This window comes from Megalopta genalis, chromosome 19 (genome assembly GCF_051020955.1).
Source record: "Megalopta genalis isolate 19385.01 chromosome 19, iyMegGena1_principal, whole genome shotgun sequence".
NCBI lineage: Eukaryota > Metazoa > Arthropoda > Insecta > Hymenoptera > Halictidae > Megalopta > Megalopta genalis.
In genome coordinates, this window is record NC_135031.1 from 4,475,765 (window position 1) to 4,497,990 (window position 22,226).

Sequence of the window (22,226 nt, forward strand, 5' to 3'; positions counted from 1 at the left end):
GTATCGCGTATACGGCAGGCGGCCGTATAGATTTGCGGTGTATATGGAACGGACGCAATTACTGTTGCCGGTTTGACACGTATCGACTTTATGCTCCGGTGAAAACGATCGTGCCAGATCCTGTTTATAGCGCCGTTACCTTAGCGCGAACGATATGTCGTGCAACCGTAAGTGCTGCGGATAGGCTCTTTGGCCGACCGCGTGGAAACGGCTCGATTAATCGTGGGAGAGTTATCCGACTAATTAAGACAACGTTATTATTTGGCGCGCGCGCGATCTCGCGCGAAAAGTGCTCGTGCAGTTGACGCGTGGATATGTTTTCATCGTTCCGCCGCGGCCGAGAGCAATATTTCCCGGCGTTGCATTGTTGCAAAATGCGGTCGAACGCTCCGCGGGAAATTGCTCGGAAGCCTGGAACGAAACATAGTTTTCTTGATCGAGAGCCCGTTAATTCGCCGGTTAGCGAACTAGTTGGCAACTTCTGATATACGCGTCCATTGGAACGGCGCGCGAAACCCCGAACCCGCAAAAATGCGAATTAAAATGTTCAATCTCAATGAAAATCTATGAAATTGTGCTCTGGTATTTCTGAACTGAGCTTTAGCATGTTTTCGGGCATGTTTTCCAGAATTTCCTTCGAAAACTTCGATTACGGAAAAACGTTCTTTCAAGGACGATTATATTTTGCATCGAGATTTGCATACTTTGCTTACTCTTCAAATTGATACCAATTAGCTTAATAGTTATGTAGTGTTAATGTTAAGGCAATGTCTTTTCGTTACACGTGTATGAAAAACAGAGAGCGTAGTAACTATGTCTTCTAAAAGTTCTCCTTCTTGAGTTGCTGTCGTTCCACCTCCTTCTGATATAATTAATCTTGTAGGAAAGATTTGAGGTTCCTCGTGAATCATGTCTCATTAACGTTAAAGATGTTTGAGCATTCATTTGTTCAACATTTGAACAGCATTTCACTAAAAAATTTAGTTTCTTATCTACTGTCCAAGGTAACGCTTTGTATTGCACGAAAGAATTGACAAGATATAAACAATAGCAAATACTCGGGTCAGAAGTAACAATATTAATTTGCCACATCACAGCTTTTGATCAGCACTTCAAGGATTAATGTTTAACAATTTGATAATTCAATCGACTTTTACTAATCCCACTTTCTGATACTGCAAAACAAAACAATTCAACTTCATCAAATGCACTCATTGGGTTCTCGCATTGTTTCATTTCACTTGGAAAGTCACTTAAGATTTTGATTTCATAAATAATATTTCTTTCTAAAATAAAAAGAAAAATAATCGACGTAGTAATAGAAGCGGGGATGAATTATATGGTTCCTGGGGCGTCAGCGTAACCAATCCATATCGAGACACCGTGCACGGTGCCACAAACACTAGTTAGGGTCGTCGAGGGTTATTTCCACGGGGGGTGAAAATTGCCGCGGGACAACAGCGCGGTGTGTTTTTTTTTGTATGTTACAAATTGCTACCGAATAACCTTCAATTCTCCACGGCGTTAAAAATTTCACCTGCGCCGCGAGAACTATCGTTTCAATTTTCCTGCCGTCCCTCGGTTTTCATTTGCACCCCGCCAATTCCGTGTTATTGTCAACTCGGCCAATTTCTGGTCGCCAATTTTTTTCTCCCGATCGTACACGCGAGAGAGACCGAATCCCGATCGTTTAATATCCCCGCGACAGACTATTCGTCTCGTCATTAACACTTTCTGCGGATCTCGTATTTCGTATTCAAATTAGATCAAACCCCTCGGGGCAGTCAACATTTCCTGTGGTGATGTTCTCTATTGTTCAGAAAAAAGTAAAACCTCCGGGTTTGGCAGACCGGGATTTTAATATTGTTAAATAGTGTATATATTTTTAATGTTTTTAATATTTTACATTTTAAATGTAAATGCATTAAATTTAATGAAAACGTTTGATAAACTTTGTTGAGAAATATTGAACAAGAATTCTTTTTGTTTTAGTATTGAACCTCTGATCAGCTGATCAAAAAGTCCGAGTGTTGGCCTGTGAATTTCTATACATATATATGACATATGAAGGTAAAAAATGCGATGAAATAAAATGTAGTGAAATAAAATTGACTATCATAGTGGCACTAAACATTTGTTTTGCAACATTTTCCAACGTACCTGTCCGTTACAACTAATCAATCTTTATTCCCAAAATGTAATTAGAAAAATTAAAATTATAAAAAATTTCATCAGCTAAATGATTGCCCACTATAAAAAGAAGATCAAGGGGGTATTAAACCTTGTTAATTTATATATTTTCTTAAATTTTAAACATTCCTATACACCATAAGTGCGTAAAGATCTGTAGTCTAGTTATATCATTCTATTTTTATAGAACAGCATTATCATAATTTCCATCTAATTCTCGAACCAACATGCGATAAACAACGGAAACAGAATCGTTTATTCGCACAATAGATTGTCAAGAACAAAACAGTCCTGTCTGGCACGTTTGCAAAAGAGCTCCCGGGGCAACGCAACGGTTTGGAAAGAAGCTCATGGTTAATTGAACCTCTTCAGCCGTCATCCCAGGGAAACCGTTCCTCTGCTTTTCGGGAATTCCGTTAGCTCGGTGTAATGGCGCGCCGCGACGCTTTTGCGTTCACAGTAGCTACGGATGCGTCTAGTCTCCATTGGCGTTGTCGAAACGGTTGAGTCGGGCAGGCAGAGAGACAAGCAAATGGGGGTGAACTCTGACTCACCCCTCTGCGGGGACGCAGTCTGCAGCCACCCCCCTCCGATGGCTTTGCTGCCCCGAGCTACGCACGCAATTACCATCCCTGATTGGATTAGGCAGCGTCTTGATTTGAGCCCAGCGTCGACAATCTCACCCACTCGTGTCTGCGCTGTCTCCACGAGCTACCGGTGCCTTGCTGGGAAAATACTAGCTGACTAAAACTACTTTTGTCAATCCACAATCTTCGATTCTTTCTGCGTTCCAATGAAGTATATACAGTAATTTCTCCCAGAAATGTTCGGAGCTCGGAATGGAAACCGGCAGATCTGAGAATACTAAATGGCGATTCTTCGGGCCTGGCGACTCGTTTGTATGAAAACTCGGAATAGTCGGCAAGTAAAGGCAGCGACCAGTATGTCGGTGTACACTAACACTTTAGCGGCCGCTGACACAACAATTGTGCCATGGCACAAAACTGACGTTAACGACTACTGATACAACATGTGTATCATATGCAGTGTATTCAGGAAAAGTCGCTACGCAAGGAGTGGGGTTAGGCGACGCATGCGCGGGAGTTCCACACAGTGGTGTGGCGCGTCTACAGGGTGGCACCTATTGCATTGTATTGTACCTGCAGCTCTGCGTCGCGTTGCGTCGCCATCAGAATTACAATGCTCACACGGTAGACGCGCCGCGCCGCTTTGCGCGACTCCCTCCACATGCGCCGCCGCCACACTCCTTGCGTAGCAATTTTTCCTGAATACACTGTGTGATCACGTGCCGTTCAGTAGCAGTATGGAACAAACTACTAGTTATTTTCGATTCGACTATAAACGAGTGTGAAATCGCAATTTATATAATAATAATAATGAACCTAATATAATATAATATAATATAATATAATATAATATAATATAATATAATATAATATAATAATATAATACAATAAAAAACCTAAAATTTTAATATTTGTGAAGTTTACCTGACAATTGATTGCTGATTTGATATTTGTAAAATAGCAGTTTAATTCAGGATGAAACGTTGGCTTCCCGTCAAGGTTTCTCATACAACCGCACGGCCTATAAAGTGTTAATATGAATACATAGTAATGGTAAAATAAAAACGATGACCTAACTTTTTTATTTTTAATTTTTTGCCACGATTTGACGGAGATTGGTTACATACCTTGATGATTGGTTACAATTACAATACATACAGAGAGTACAAATACAAGTTACAAATACAATTACAATACATACAGAGAGTACAAATACAAGTTACAAATACAATTATATACAAACAGAGTTTTGCGTTGTCTTCCGGGAATTCTAGTCGAAGGAGCTGCGTCGCGTGCCGCGTCACACTTGATCGACTCCGTCGATCCTTAGCATTGATGGACCAATGAATTACATAGGCGTAGAACTAGCACAGGGAAATTCACAGTAACCCGAAATCTGGCATTTTCGAAAGAGATTATTGTATATCGAGATATTTATTACCGCAATTGTAGTAGGTGTTACGAGATCATATGTCTATCGCAAAGTGATTCTGGACTCTCGATTTGGTGGATATTGACATAACTTGGTGTAAAATTGACTGCGTCATTGAAAATTTCAGACCAGAAGTTAGAATCTTTTTGGTTATTCTATTATATTCTAGCCAAAACTTTTCAAGGTCTGAATTTACAAAAATTTTCGAAAACGAATATCGTAGTTCATGTAAATACAAAAAATTTGCGGAAATCATTGTTACATGCACTGAAATTGTTGAAACATTAATCTTATGCCATTCCCTTAATTTATACGGTATAAAAAACACGGCTTATTTTGTGGATACGTAAGTTTAATTGGCTACAATAAAAGTGATTTATGACTGGATAGTTCATTTTCCACGAATCTGGTACATGTTCAATATTTCTTGCTCTGCGAGATATTTACAATTTTATGTAAAAATTTAATGTAAAATAAAGGAGGATTATGTTACCACAACGCATAACTGTTGTAAAAAGATCATGCACGCAAAAAAGCTTCGATCCAAATCCATGGTACATTCGTTCATGGATAAAGTTTTCCAACATGTTTATGGACGTTTCAATTTTGTCGAATTTTCGAGTAAATCTATATCTTCAGTTTTACCTGCTACAACATTTAAAAGCATATTATAAAGAAACGAACCATGAATTCTTTCTTGTGAAAGTACAATGGTTCAAGCGTCGACGATTCGTCGAAAATTGTATTGGCACACGAAGAATTTCTGGCGGTATTCTACCTGCAAATGGGTTAAGTGTTAGAAAAGATGTTGCGAGGTGATTGACCCCAAAGAGGCGAAGGGTTGTCCCGGGACTCGTCAGTTTTGCTTCACGGTTGCTAAACATTGTTCGCCGGACTTTTCATCAACTTTCATTGTCGATTCGCCGGTTCCCCGAATTCATCAGCGTGGGATCTAGCAAAGCGTAAACTGCCGGAGTGCAACGGGGTGCTCCACATCCCGGTTAACCAGCCGGCAATTCGACGGCGAGGCGGAGCTGTCTTCGCCGGTGATACAATTACTGTCCTGGCGCAGATTCGTTCTCGCCTTTTCGCCTTGCCAGGGAAGAGAAATTATTCGGCCCTGCTCATTATCCGACGGAGTCGATTTACCGGTGCGGAATCCGTCGGCGAGGTACCGCGTTTTCTCCGTTGCAGCACAGTGGATTGGAAACCGCTAAGAACTGGCCAATATTCGATTTTTTAAGTTTAACCTTTATACGATATTTCTATAGTGTTACGAATAAATATGTTTGGGGGAAATTGATTCAATATCATATGCTTGCGTAAAATAATTGTTAGAATTTATTACTTTCCATGTTTTAGACTTGCATAAAATTATTTGAACCCTTTTTGTGTTTAGTACGTAGGTTGTGGTATTTATGAATGATTTGAATCTACATATATAGAATTTATGGCTATGTATTGTGGGTCAATATGACCTATAAACTCGATATACGTATGCACACATAAAATCATTTTTTCATTAAAATATAGGTTGTTTTCCAAGTTGATCAGTTTTCACGTTTTTACGATATAACGAATTTTAAAAAAGATTTTTTAATGAACAAATATATGTTATCCAAATTTATTTTAATGTTTACTCTTGCTTCACGACGTCTTTGTTCACTCGGACCAACACACAGAAGACTTAATTCGGTTGTTCGATTGTAAATATGCAGAATAAATGAAGTCTATATAATTTTGTATTACTTAGAAATGATAGAAATGTGCAACAGAATCGTCGCTATTACAAGGGTTATTACGGGGGTTAATATACTCCTACTCGGATATATAATACTTTCTTAGGAGCAATACTATGCTAGCTGATGCTAATTATGGCACTGACAAAATAAAAAGTGAATATTCCACAAAACCTACACCAATGTACTTTTACACTGAATGTTATTTAAACAGAGCAATCACTTGGAATGTTATGTCATTTTATATTTGCTTCGATATTTAAGGATTAATACATTCACAGAAAAGATTAATATTGTTGCGAATCACTCCGTTTCTCTCGCGTCGCAGCATTTTATTTACAATATATAAACTATAACACAACTCGATACAATCATATTTCAGATCTTTCAATTTGAAATGTTGCTCGTTCGACAGTCCGATCTCGACTCTTCGATTGTCCGTTGGTAACACTCTTCCGTGACAACCCCTATCTTCTATTATTTTTTTAAGGAGTTGTTCACAACAGGGCAGCTTCAAATTACAGCGACTTGATTTGGACAAGTCGCCGTAACAATATGTATTCATAATATCCCAGCTGGTACCAAGACGATTTAAACGACCCACTACAGCATAACCACAAATCTTGAAATAACACTAACTCAATTTTAGCCAGAGAAAACGATTTTCCATCCTACTCTGCCACAGCGATGCTTCGTTTTCCATGAAACCGGAGATTACGCTCAGCGATCCCCCACACCGACCCGTTGCAATTCGATTTCTGAATTCCTCCTACGTGGCGTTAACCCCTCAGACCGGCCAAAGAAACGTGTGCGCACGTGGATACACAGCCAGGCCTCTTCCGCTGGGATAGATATACGAAGTTAAGAGCGATCAAGGGGGTCAGGGAAGTAGGCTTTTACCCGGTCATCCAGTTCTCCCGGAAACCTGATTATTCCAAGTGCAGCTGGACCAGCCGCCGTCAACCCACGTTTACGGTCATCGGCTTGGTATATCGGGTTTGCCGCTTGCGTCCTCCGCTAAACGCTTTACGGGCTGCCTCGTCGATTCGATGATGTCCCGTTCCGTAATTGCTTCGACGATCATTGCATATCCGTTTTTCCAACGTTTCCTGCCGGGGTATGATGCCTTGGCATTGCGGACGTACGCACTGCATCGACGAACGATGGAATTTTTCTAAAAATTTTATCGTAGCGTTTGCTGGTCACGAAGTTTTATTGATCAAAGGAAGTGAAAAACATGCTTGTAATTATCTTGCTACGCTGCGACAATGTTAGCATGTAGATAATTTCGTCTAGCTAAAGATTTCAATAGATTGAGATCTTTAGAAATTTTTCTAAAAGAAAATATTAATGAACTTTTCTGTTGAGTCAGTTATCTGTTGCAATCTCTTTGAAAAGTGTGTAAATTACTGTAATTACACTGTATATATTTGTTTTTCTTTATATTTTGTTTAAATGCAATACTTTTATAAAATATATAATTTAATCAAGAATCTCAAAATTTATTATAACCAGTTAGCTGTTTTTGACGAATCCACTCGCCATGAAAAACTGGCAACTTTTTGTGTCACGACGGGTATACTCGTCAAAAACAGCTAACTGATTAAGGAATACATTTGTTGAAGTACATACGGTTTGCAATTTGTAATAAATATTTTTGCCGCAGAACCTTGTTAGCTGAAGTACGTATGTTGTCGATGTGTGCAGTTCGTAGTAACGAATGTTTTAATGAATATTTAATAAAGACTCGTGGTATCGTTGTTTGTATATTGATATTGATTATTCCTTCGTCTTCATTACATGTGACATACATTCATTGTCCAATATTCACATGTACAGTTTCTCGTATATTTGATCAAATATATTGTACGCTTACACAATACAGTAATCGTATCTTCTCTTCCCAAATTGTCCATTTTCATATAGAATCTGAGCGTCACTTAGGGAGAATTTACTGTACTTTGTCAATTCTAACAAATCTTACAAAACGTCTTAGTAGAAACTCCAGTTTCAGAAGCAATTTGCCAAAGCCTTTTCATTCAATTAATACACGATTTTATTTAGTAGATGAACGAAAAATTTGTTTTTAATAAGAACTCTTTGTATAATTAACAAGAATCTTAAAGATTAAAAAAAAAACACATTTTGCATTAAATGCTTGTCATTTCATCTAAAATTGCTCTTATGAATTGCTCTTTGTATAATTAACAAGAACCTTAAAAATTGAAAAAAACCACATTTTGCATTAAATGCTTGTCATTTCATCTAAAATTGCTTTTATGAATTGCTCTTTGTATAATTAACAAGAATCTTAAAAATTGAAAAAACCACACTTTGCATTAAATGCTTGTCATTTCAATCAAAATTTATTAGAAAAACTTCAAGGATATATTTTCAAGATGTAACATTCTTATTTTATGCAAATCGAAATTCAATGTTTCAGATTGGTTAAACGAATTGCCGATTTTAATCGTTTTAACCCTGCTTCGACCATAGTAAAAATTTTCTGACTTCGACGTCAATCCAAGCACGACTTACAAAATAAATGTGATGTACGCTGTACGCTAAACGGGACGAAGGAAAAAGTAATCAGTGGTCGCTCTCGCTTCGTAATATCTTTGTAACGTAATGTGGTGTCGGGAACTTTTCAGCTAGCGGCATGAAGCGGATAGACTTACGAAGTATTTTAAATATCTCATCCATGGAAATAAGTTTAATTCCGAGTTCCCTTTAGCCCGCGGCGACTCGAGCTACCGCGGTGGATCTGCTTAACTTCGTAGGAATGTGCGCCATCATATGCATTTACAAAAAAAAAGTCAGCCGAGAGGCGGCCAGAAATTGAAGAAATTAACTTACAGAACGCGGAGAAAAGTTTGATGGGACGAGCGTCGACGAGTACGATTCGAAGAACAGAACATGCGTTGCTTTGCCCGGTGTTTCCTTTCTTCGACTGCACTTTTTCTAATAATTCTTACGAAATGCAAGAGATTACAGTAAATTCTCTCTAATTGACGCTCAGATTGTACACAAAAATGGACAATTTGGGAAAAAGAGGTACGATTATTCGAGCCTTGCGGCTCGTTTTTATACTTATCGATTGTCAATGACTATAAAAACGAGCCGTAAGGTTCGAATAATCCTATCTCCTCTTCCAAAATTGTCCATTTTTGTACTCAATTTGAACGTTAATTAGAGAGAATTTACTGTACTTCTACGAAAATAAGAAGATTAACCGATCTTGTATCACAGTGAGTCGAGCTCACGATTTTAACCAGAATTTGTTATCCATAACTAGTAGTCTGAAATTACCAATCATTACAGAATATCCTGGAATAGACGGTTGATGAATTATACAACCTGAGGAATGAACGAGGATAAAATTAAACAGTGACGTAGTAGAAATAGAAATCTTCTTTTCCTATTGGATACTGATTAAAGACAAAGATGATCTAATAATCATAACTGTGACGAAGATAATAAGGGAAATGAAATCAAATACGTTAAAGAACATAAAATCGAATAGTGGTTATATTTGCAGTTTGAGATGCGTATAAAGGCTAAAGTAATTACGATGAATACTTTTGCTATTATGAAGTAATCATTTATTTCTGTATTTGTGAGAAAAATTGATAGCTGCAATTTGAAACAACGAGAAGACTAAAAGAATACAAGGGTGTCAATGTATTAAATTGATCCCATTGAAACTATTTAAGAAAGCAGTGCAATTTCTGCTTTTAAAAACAGTGCAGACAATTTTTATTTTGCACACAGATCCGCTGTCTAATCATAACTGTGAACGATTAAGATATGAAGAGGTTCGTATATTCTATACTTTTCTGAGAGTTCTGTGCTCGTATCGGGCGAAAACAAGCGATAGAAGCATCCAATCGCCATAGACCGCGATTTTCCTGAATCGAATCATGCGAAATCCTACTCGAGGTAGTCTGGCGCGTCGTCTCTATTTTGTTTCGCTATCGTATCTGCAAATAACTGGTTCTTGGGAGACTAACAACATAAACCGACGCGTATCCCCGCCGGTTCCGTCTGAACTTCTGCGTTCGCTGTTCATCCTTGGCTGTTCTCGTGCACCCGTACACGTGAATGAGGCAAACCGCAGCCGTTATATTGTCTATCGAAATGAAACACCGCTGAGATGGAAATCTGAGGAAAGTGTAACTCGCGCGAACTAGGCGAGAGCAGGCGAGCATGTTCGCCTCGACTCGCCTCGCCTCGCCTCACTTCGCCACGATCCAGCTCAACTCGTCCCGCCTCACCTTGCCTCACCTCGTGTTATATCTGTCTGCGCTAGACGGTGGATCCCAGCTTCCCCTGGCACGTCTATATAACCATTCGTTCTTCCAGAAAGCAGCACAACCACCGCTCTCGCCGCCATCACCACCAACCACTACCGCCCACCGCGAATTTTACCGCCTGCACGACCGCGGCAATAAACCGCTATATTTAGTGAGTTCTACGAATCTCGGCGCCGAAGTAATGAAAAGCTTCGAGCACACACATATCCGTGCGGCATACTATCCTTGAACCGCGCTACACCCTCCGGGGAAACGTCTAATTAGGTCAAGAGGCCGTGACCTCCTAACGTCTAGCATGTGCGCCTACAACCGGGCGATGAGAAACGAACGGGGACGTAAGGAAAAGTGGAAAACTGCTCGCTCCTAGAATGAAGTGGGTGGTCGCGAGGCGCTGCGAATCGTCAAGGTCAAGATAAACTTCCTTCCCAGAAGAACCAGCTCCCCGCCTTCCGCGCATTTTCGTCGACGCTCTCATTTCTCTCTCGAATTTCAGTGAAAATCCAGGTCACTCTTAGATCTCGAACCGTGTTCTTACACTTTTTCGTATTTTTCGACAAATCTAAACTAAGCACTGCAGTTCAATAAAAAATATATTCATTCATGCATGTTCTCCTTTACTATTTTTTAATCATGCTATTCTTTCGCTGTACTCCTGTTAGTTTTTTATTAGTTTTTGCGAAGCCACAAATTGATCGTGGAACATTTCCAGCGATGTTATTTTATTTTATCTTTATATTATTTCCTGCGAAATTGTATTTTTAGTACTGTCCATATTATATTTTTTACTATTTTAATTAAAATATAAATGAAACTTGGATCCCCTTTGCCAATAAAATTCTATTGGAACTAGTTTCTCTGCGCTTTTTGTAGACAAACAATGTTTCTCATATTGTTTCCTGTAAGTTTTTTAATATTAACCGTGAAATCTAAAACAAACACAAGATATGTGGAGGGATGAAATTCAATCACATCAATATTTTTTCATTTTTGATAAACTAATTATTAATATATTGTTTCATTGTTTTGAGTCAAATCTGAATTAAAAATGTATTATTTTTGTGGATGAAATTTATTTGGATTTAGTTTCCTTCACTATTTTCTACTAAACTATATTTATATCGTTCGTTTTACAATTTTCTATCAAACTATATTTTTACCATTTTTTAACGATTTTTGATCCAATCTAAATCAAACATAGATTGCTTTAGGACTAGACATTCAATTGCCACCAGTTGCTTTCGCCATTTTGCGGCAATTTTTTTTTTTTACTATTGTTTTACTATTTCGTACAAATCTAAATTGGAAAGGTTTTAATTTTGCAGGTGGAATTCAACTGCTGCCAGTTATCCTTACTCTTCCCGGTCAAACTATTTTCAAACTATCGTTTTATTATTTTCCAGCAAATCTATACGAAAAATAGGTTTATTTTCAGAGTGGAATTTGATTGTAGCTACAGTGGAAGAAATTTATATGAGAACACTAATATTCTGTAAAAAAGCCAAGTATTCTGTTAATAAAATTATAAATCTGTTGAATATATATGAGGAAATAATAAGAAATACAAAGACAATCGCGAGAACAAACAAAAAATTTCCTCTATCTTTTGTATACGCTATATAAAATAATAAGACGCATAACTAAATTTTAAACTCATAGAAATTTACATGCTGATATTTTTGCAGAATAACTAAACGCAGCCCACATCATCAAACTTCCTCCCTCGGAAGATCTGGAATTTTCTGTGCGTAGATCATGTCAATAATATTTAACCCTTTTATGAGCACAATATGAATTTTCAAAAAATTGGAATATTCACTTACCATAATTTTATCATATAGTAATACAGCTGTTCGCTTTCCTTTCACCCTAAAATTAGGGATGATATATAAATGGATATATAGATGGCAGCACATTACAACGATGGGAATATTTGAACCTAACGTCCATATGCGCATTAAAAGTAGGTGGGAAGCTTAGTTCCCAGTGCCTATGAAAGGGTTAAAGCCGTCAGACCCGTCTAGATTAAATTTCTTCTCGTCGGAAAAGGTGTGTGACATTTTTAGATTTTTCTCCTCAGGTCATATGATTTCGATTTTAGCCGTGAGCAGAAATTCCGAGGGAGAAAGTTTAACTACCTGGGTTGCGTTTAGTTACTCTGCGAGAACACCAGCATGCAAAATTTATATCACAAATAACGCTGATAAATACATAGATTTGGTAGAAGATAACTTGATTCCATTTTTTGAAGAAAACACGATGGAGGTGTAATTTTTCAACAAGATAACGCTGCTGTGCACGATGCAAAGAAAACAAAAGAGTGGTTGTAGGAAAGAAATTTACCACTTATGACATTGCCAGGCACGTTCGTCGGACTTGAACCCCATAGACAACTTATAGGGAATCTTATCGAGAACAGTTTATAAAAATAATAAACAATATAACAACGTTATACAGCTAGAAAGCGTTGTAAGTTGGAAATGGAATAAAATTAATACTGGAACATTGCAAAAGATAATTTGCAGTATGAAGAATAGAATATTTAAAGTAATTAGCCATATATAGTTAGTTAGCCATATTAAATGCTAGTATTAGAATATTTTTGTTCTTTATAATATTTTAGTTTCCGTATGTAAATTCTACTGTATAGGTATGCGTTTTATAATTTTATATCGTTTATACAAAAAATAAAAGAATTCTTTTGTTTGTTAAATTGTCCTTCCCTTATATGATCAACAGACTTTTAATTTTATTAACTAGTATAATACTTAGCTTCTTTTACTAAAGAATACATTCTAGTGTCCCTATATACACGCGAACTTTGCGACTGACACGTATAGTGTGTTACTTATACCTTGAGTTCTTGAAAAATTGAATATTCGGAATGTAAGAACGACATTTTCGTTTCCGAAGTTTCGCAGCGACAGGTAAAAACAGATTTGAATAGGTGCACAGCGATCTGGCACGCGAGTAACAGTAGTAATAGAAACGCAAACTGAAACTAGACAACTCTTCGAGGTAGAGTAGATTGAAAATGTAGAAACCAGACTCTTTTGGAACCAGACTCTGCTCTCGAGAAAATCGATTTTAAAAATTAATGGTGTACGTGTTCACTCGACTGCGTCTCGACCTCGGCAGCAAACTCTCTACGACTCCTGTCGTGTCTGCATACAAAGGGTGCAAGATTAGATGCTAATGTTGTCAGAGAAAATGTAATTTGAACTTTGAGACAGTTCCGTTTCGATAGGAAATCGAAGGAACAACTTCAGCCGGTAATAATAAGATTGCGGATGTTTATGTCCGATGAATGGACAAAATGCATATGACAGTTATGCACGAAAAATATGAAAAATATGCAAGAAAATATGCAAAATATGGACGATATTAAATATATACTATATTAAGTGTTATGTCCAATATGAAATATCAAGAAATGTTTTACAGATATTATGATATATTATACTTCGAATTACAGTATATTGCTAGCATTTTTTCTAAATTTGATGGCGTTAGTTTTGGTGGCATTTGTCGGTAAAATGTAATTTGATCACCGAAAATGACGTTATTTGATGTTATCGATACATATTTAAATTTACTCAAGCAGCGTTGTGGCACATGCATTGGACTAATTGCGATTTTCGATTTTATTGCCGATCCGGCAATAAATACTTTCTTCATTATCTTCATCAATGATGAAATTGGATTTTCCTTTTTTTGAAAATTTTCGATCCGACATTTAATTAATAAAATTCTACATTTCCGAACTTTCGGCATTTTAGTAAGCAATAGACTAATAATAGTCTAAGCTGATTCAGCTGCGCATGATATATGCATCCACACGACAAATATATTGTTGCGTATGGTTAGAAACATAAATATGCAAACCACATGCAATATGCAAAATAAAACATACATTTTTGGAATCGACTGATCGTGACTTTCTGTCCAGTTCCCATTGGTATACATATTTTATAAAAAAAAAAGTATGCATGTGCATAAACATCCATAGTCTAATAATAACCAATCAATTTCTCATTTAATTGCCCCGATTCTTGAAGAGAACCGAAACTGTCCATCGCTGCAAAGAAAATTCTGCCTGATTATGCTGTTTAATCGAAAGTTTTTCTTCTATCGGCGGTATTGTATCGCCGCGCTGCTCGCTGGCACGGAGCAGGTAGTTGGAAACAACGAAATTTCTATTTAACCACGATATTGAAACCAACCCCCTTACTTTGCGCAACGGCCGAATTACGAAATTACTTAAAGGATCCTTCGTAACTTCTACCGAAGGCTCTTTTAATTAATAGTTCGCTAGCTGTGCGTTGAATGCCCAGCAATCACCGAAGTGGTTATCAAAGTAATCTCTGTTCACCGTGGGAAGACTTAACGAAGATTTCCGCTAACTTACTTTCTCATTGTAATGCAAAGTGGAAATTGGAAAAATTTAACAAGCGATTACCGAACTGTAAACCCTTAGCGTTAATAACTAACCTGCACTTCGATTAAAAAATTATGAAACATGTAGGGGTGGCACTTGCACTAACTGTAGTCAGCATATCTTGAAAAAAGTCATCATTTGCCTCGACGGTGTTTTAATGATATTATTGATATGTCAATCTTTCGCAAAATAATATTGCGAGTCTATTAAAGTGTGCACATATTTGTGTTTAAAACACATTATTTACAACTTAGAATACGTAAAGTATGTGCATCTTGATAAAACTGTAAAATCAGTCTCTGTATTTGTCTTAACGACATTTTAATGACAATACCGCTATAATACCTTCCATAAAACTGTATGGATTGATTAAAAGGTGCACATATTTATGATTAAAACATATAATTTACAACATCCATTACGTAGAGTATGCATCTTGATAAAACTGTACAATCAATCTCTTTATTTGACTTAACGACATTTTAATGACAATACCGACATATTGACCTTTCATGAAACAGTATGGGTTAATTAGCACTAGGTTCACGGAACCCGACGAAACGACTGCCCACTAATTTTTTAATTCACGATTATTCAGATTATACAGATAAATTTATGAGTTATTTACTCAATATATGTATTACATACGTCAAATATTAGAATAATTGTCGTTAAAAATCAGAATGAATGTCTTGTTATTACTTTTATAAAGTAATATAAACCAGCTACTTTTAGTACTCTGTAAATCTAGCGATAAAATACGCATATATTTTATGTTTAAAACGCATAATTTATAACGTACGTTACGTAAAGTACGCATCTTGATAACACTATACGATCAGTCTCTCCATTTGTATTAAGGATATTTTATCAATGTACCGAAATATCGTTAAGTATCAATAAGGTACCGTCCCAATAACGGTAGTCGATAGTCACATTTCTGCTACAGACTACTTGTTTCGCGTTCGATTTTATTAAAAATAGCCCGATTTATAGCATGATACGAGTCCCTCTTAAATGCAATGATTTTATCGATGGTTGAACAATGGTGACTTTTATATTTAACTATCGTTCGATAAAGCGATTCGATCCTCTCGTAATTCGAAGGCTCGCGCGAAAACACATTCGCGCAGGGTGAATTACTCGCCACTTTATTATCCGTAAAAGGACGATGCCGGGGTAACGATGTCGGGCCGATCAAGCCGGATAATTCACGGAGATCGAAGTCGTATTCTTAGTACGCGTTTTTCGTGTAATACGACCCAGTGACCCACCTTCTTTTTCGCATCTCGCGCTCTTTCCGCGACGCACCGGATCGCCTATAAAAACCGAAGTCTGAGCAGTAAGTCTCGGTAAGAACCATCGACAGGGTTAGTGCCCTTAAAAATGCATACGATCTCGCTCGTATGGTTTTTTATGGACCTCCTTCAGTACCCCATCGCCACCACCCTTCGACTTAACGTACCCGTGACCGATCCTGTATAAGTACCCAGCGTTTCTCAACCCACTTAATAACACGACCCACTGCGCAAATATATAATAGATTTAACCTCCTTCTACGTGAACCTCCCTTAACGATCGGAGGGTTCGTTCCATGGAAAATGCCGCGGAAATAACAGAAAAATATGAACAGAGATTTTTAACCGTGTCCACATACTGAATTCGATTTATTATACAGATTTTACTTTCCGATGATCGTTCGCAATCTATGATAGAATTAAAAGATGTTCGAATGTTTTTTTCTTGACACAGTTGAGGTAACGCGTGCCTCACGATGTATTAATAACATTTACAATATCGTGTTGAAGACATTTTTCTTTCGTTGATCTGCGGATTCTGCGAAGTTCTGCCGATTTTTGTGCATAATAAAAATTGTCCAAGTCAATTGTAAGAAACAAATTTTAAAAAGAAAATGAATTGCTTGTTTTAATCATTTTAGCGATTCGTCGAGATTATTAATCGAGCAACGATGTTATTAAATTTATCTAATGTCTTTAGAATTTTGTACTTCACCAACTTATTTTTGCTATAAATGCATAACATCCCCACTCTGTTGATAAAAATCGATAGAAATATTCACATTTTATGGAACTTGCAAACTCTAAAATGATTTTCAGAAGTTCCTGGGAGCTTAAAATCTGATTCAGATATTTCTAAACTGAATTTACAACAATTATTTGCATTACTTTTCTACTTCTAGCAAAAAGTTCATTTTCTTTAAAAATAACCGCCAAACATAATGACGCGTACCAAATAATAAGAATGATATTTTTCAAAGCATGTAATATTAAACATTCACTCCTTTTTGTCGTTTTTTTTTCTAAGATTTACCTTTACGCACTACTTAAACCGAAAATAGAACACGATTAGCTCCGAATTCAAAGTGTCAAGTAACAGAAAGAGAACTTTTTAAGAAATTGTATCACCGAATGAAATTATTCGTAATCATATATTCCAAGAACAATGAAAGCTAATAATGAAGTAATCCGTTGGTTGGCAATGTTCGTAGAATCCGAAGATACGGTAGAGAAATCAAGACAGAGTACTTACTATGGGGAACAAGCTTTCTAAGTGTTGAATATTATGTGGTTCGGGAACTCGTACCTGCAGATGCAAGTAGTAGCATCAATCTCGGTACAAGCTCCCATAACTAATTATAAGTTTGTTTCACTTTAGCTGATACTAAGCACAGCGTGCTGTATTGTTTGGTAACTTCAACCCGACGATGTCCCTTTGTGTGCGACGTGAGACTGGCTACTGACCTATCCGCTGTCTTCGATTTCACGATGCGATGGTATTAATGTTGGCGAACTGTTCCGAACTAATGACAATCAACTGCAGCGAATCCCTTTTCGCATGAAGACCAGCCGTTTGCACAGTCGAGCCCTTTGCAACCCCTTCGTATACGTCTTTTTCTATGCTCGTGACCCTGTTTTCAAAGTCACATCTGTTCTGTGATCTGTTTAGGCATCGTCACCAAAATTTATCTTTTTAAAAATTAACTTCATAGTAAACAAAAACAAATTACTATCATAGAAAGCGAAAATACATTGAAAAGTGTTCCAATTCGTTGAATTGCGTGACGTTTTTGTTTACATAAATAATGATTAAACTTACACTGCTGGCTAAATGTGTGTCAACTTCGATAGCAACTAAATTGATGAATAGTAAAGTTATTCACACCTTTCTATTTGTTTTGTTTTTTATGAAGAACATTTTCCTATGTTATAAATTCACATTATAAGTTATGATTTACCATGTCAAATGTTATACAAAAATAGTACTCGATGGACTAATATTGTTTTACAATATTTTTTGTGTCACATTATTATTTAATACCATTATTTCATACTACCACATCACAAAGCGAGTGTATGTACTTGTACATTTAATTATGTACTACCTATTCAATTAAATGTATTAAACGCATATCATGTATCTAAAATATTTTTTGAATTTATTACTTAGTATTCTGTATATATATGTACCAAATAAATTATTGTAGGTTAATTGAACTTAGAGCATTAAGAAAGTAACTATTAAACAAGTTCAAAATATACTTCATTAGTAACAAAAAATTAGTCTTTCACATTTTTCGGTGACAATTCACGCTTTATAGTTCGGGAACGGTGCCAATATATCGCTGAATTCCCGGATCAGCAGAGCTCACGAGATCGCAGCAAAATTCGGTCGCCTCTTCGGGTCGACACTTATTCGTGTAAGAGGAGATGATTAATTGCGGGAGATACATCAAGCGGAAAGTGTGCCAGAAAATCGATGAAAGGGAGATCGAGTAGAATCGAATTAATCACGTTGACAAACGACGAGTCGACGGGCCGAGAGCCAATAGTTAAGTCATAGCTCGGCCCGCGATAGAAACAGTTTACAATCGGACAGCGGACACCGTTGCCCGAGGACTGGTCCATCCGGTAAATTAATTTTCGATTTCTCATCGGATCGACTGCACGGAGACTGACCGGTTCCTTTCTCACTTCCCCTGTTCTTTTGAAACGATTTCACCGAAAGCTTCCTCCGAAGATGAATCGGGAGTCCTGGAACGAGCACTTCGCTGGATGCGACGAGTGTCGTTAGCTGTTCGCGGCGGGACGGAGAAAGGTTCTACAATTTATTACATTTCCCCGTTAAATAACCTCGCTCTCTCTCGCAGGGCGGAAGGAATTTGATCGATGGAAATGTTGGCCTGGACTCCGGCGATAATGCAATCTCCTTTATCATTATGGCAGCTGGCTGATGTAATTATACACGAAAATGCAATTTGAACCGGCCGTAACGATTTCTGAACTGCATTTTATATTCGCGCCCGTTCCGTATTGAATATGTATGAAACACGAAAGACTGCGAATACAAAACTAGCAAAAAGTTGCACGGGCACGGGGCGAGTCACGTAACCTGTTAAGAGTCGGTATCTCGGTCGTTAAGGTCTTAACTGCGATCTATCGGTGAAAAAAGCATTCGCCGTTCGTTAAATTCTCCTCGGGCTGTTTCGCGATTTAGTCGAGAAAAAGTACACTCGTTTCTGATGCAGCGATTTCAAGGGAGACCAGGAATGACCTTCGGTCGTCCTTCATCGTTGTTCAATTAAATGTTTAAGGTTCGCCGCAATCGACGCCCGTTGCTTGCAAACTGACTTGCAGTCCGCCGAGGTTAAAGAGCAACACGAGTTGCACAATAATATCGCGGATTTCAAAGTGCAAACAATGCCGCCAGCTAATGCGGTGGAAGACGGCAACATTTGGTATAGACAACTCGGTGTCGACGATTTGACAAGTAGAAAATGCTAGTAATGGTCAGACTAGTCACTCCATCGAGAAATCGCTTGTAAGAATCTGTTTGCTATTAACACTTTAAATAGTAAAAATATGCATTTTAATACTTTGATTGCCAGACCAACGATCTAAAACAATTCATAAAATTTAAGTTTTTTTTTTTTAAATAAATTTCAGTCGAACGGTTAAGTTGTATAATATAAATTATTTTCGCAAAATTTTGACGTTTTGCGAATCATAATCAACTCAGGAAGTTATAAATTATAAATTATAGTAGCCTATAATCTATTTCAAATTTGACCAAATGATTCTGTATATTTTTATTTTCTTGTTGCAATGAATAATATTTTAGTTGACGCTTAATACCAATGATTAATACCATGATAAATAAAATGATTAATACCGACGTTGGCAAAATGACGTATGAAAATGACAATATGCATAAAGATGCAGGAAGTGAATCAGATGATGCTCGTACAATTTATAAAACATTTATTGCAAAAATCCATCGAAGCACAAAATTATTCTCACGGTATTCATTACACGCATGTTACTTTATTATAATATTTATGTGAGCTCTTTTTGGCAATTCTTTTGGTTAATTCTTTACAAACATTTTTGCATCATGTTCCAAAATAATTTTCACATTGTCAAATTTGTTTGTATTTAACAAACTGTAACAAGACACAGTTTCATATACGTAAAATGTAATAAGTTATATAAAATGTAAATACGGAGGCCGTCGAAAAGCTATTTTGGATTGAGAATGAAATTTAATTAGTCTTACAGAGAACTTATATTATTTCGAAAACATAACCTAACACGCGCATTTTCCTGTTAAACGTTTCAACAACTAGGGTCATCTAAGCGGTTACTGTGGGGTGACCAATTGCTGCGCCTTTGGTTCGCTTTTATTCCTTCATCTTGCTTATTTTCGGACGGAAAAATTTAATACGCTACTCGATAATTATAAAGTTAATTATGCCTGAAAACAAACCAAAAGCACCGTAATTGGTCACCCCGCAGTAACCATCTCCGCTACTTTATCCTCCGAGCAATTTCGCGCGCCATTGTAGGTTATGTCAGGCGACCGAGTCGCTGAGGTCCTCGCCGGTGTACAAGAAAAACGAAAATTCGCGACCGGCAATTTTCGACCGTGGCCACCGGCGACGATTTTTTCCCCGCAGCCAGAGACGCAGATTCTCGATTGAATACATTTTTCCGGGGCGTTCGTCCCGTTTCGCGGGAAGGACGACGCCGTCCCCGCGGTGCCATTGTTCATCGGAACGTGACGGCGCTCGTTGCTCGCGACCAAATTTATGAAGCTCTCGAACTTTTCATCCGCGACGCAACGGAGACGCGGCATTCAAAGGATCGTTGAATTAAATTCCCCTCCCTTCGTATGGAAATACTCTATTACTGCAGAAAACGATGGCCCGGAATTTCATATGACCCGTTCGCCTGACTGACTGCCAATATCAGGACGTCTTTCGATGTATGGATAAAACGCCGGCAAAACGAGATAAGGAAGAGCTGCGGGGATGGCGTGGGGGTTCGGTGACTGGAGAGGAGGGGACAGGATAAGCGTAAAAGCATAGATACGTCGTCCTCGTAACGCGACAAGGTGAAACAAAAAAAAAAGTAGAGAACGAGGCGCGCGCGGGATGAAGCGCCGGAAGAAAAGAGGAGAAAAGGAGCCTCGGTGAAAAAGCAACCGGTTCTGCGAGTTCGATATTAAATATTTTCATTCGGATGCAGCGACACCGAGAACGAACAGGGGCGTTGGAGGAGGGGGAACACGTGGAAACAGGAAAAAATAAATGAGAAGGTTATCGCGAACGATCCGCAACAACGACGATGGTGTTTGTGGTAGCGATGCTGATGCTGCTAGTGGTGGTAGCGGTGATGATGATGGTGGTGGTGGTGGCGGTGGTGGTGGTGGTGGTGGTCGATGCACTTTATCAGGGAAACATTTTTTCCCCGGTGAAAAATTACGCTTTTTACGGTTTCACTCCTGTATGTAATTACCATTACTTTCGCGAATATGGTGATAATATAAGAAACGGGCCGGGTCGGGCCAGCGACAAAAAGAAAGCAACTTTAATGCATTTAATTAAGTCGTGCCACTTTATCCTGGCATTTTTACAGGAGCCACGCGGCGGAGGGAATTTTAAAATGCTACCGGTACCGCCTCTATATCGTCCTCCGAAGGGGGCAGAAGGGGGGCCGTGCTGAGAATACGTTGTAACGGTCGAACGTTAGAAGAAAGCGGTCAAATATGGAATAGCATCCTAATATGGAACAGGTCTGAGTACTGTTCGATAAACTTGGAAATTGAATATAGCTGCGCGTTATTTCCCAGTTTTTACGGTGTACTGATTCTACGGAAATGATTTTGCTCCAGATTATTCCATCATTTGATTAAAACATGAAGTGGCTCCTTAATTTGTTTCTTACTTCGCATATGAATCTATGTTTAGCCGAGTGATTCTTTAAATACTATAATCAGTAGACTGCCGATTTTATGCATTTATGGCAAAAATAAGTGGATTAAACAGGAAACCGTAAAAACGTTAGAAGAATATTAGGACACTGTTAAATTATTTTCAATTTACAGATATTAAAAGAGGAAAGACGTTTTCATAGCTTTGTTTCTGACAATTAATCTTTATATTGATTAAGATAAAACTATCTGTTGTTTATTTATTATCAAAGTACTGTACCTGATGTTATTGAGCCATAT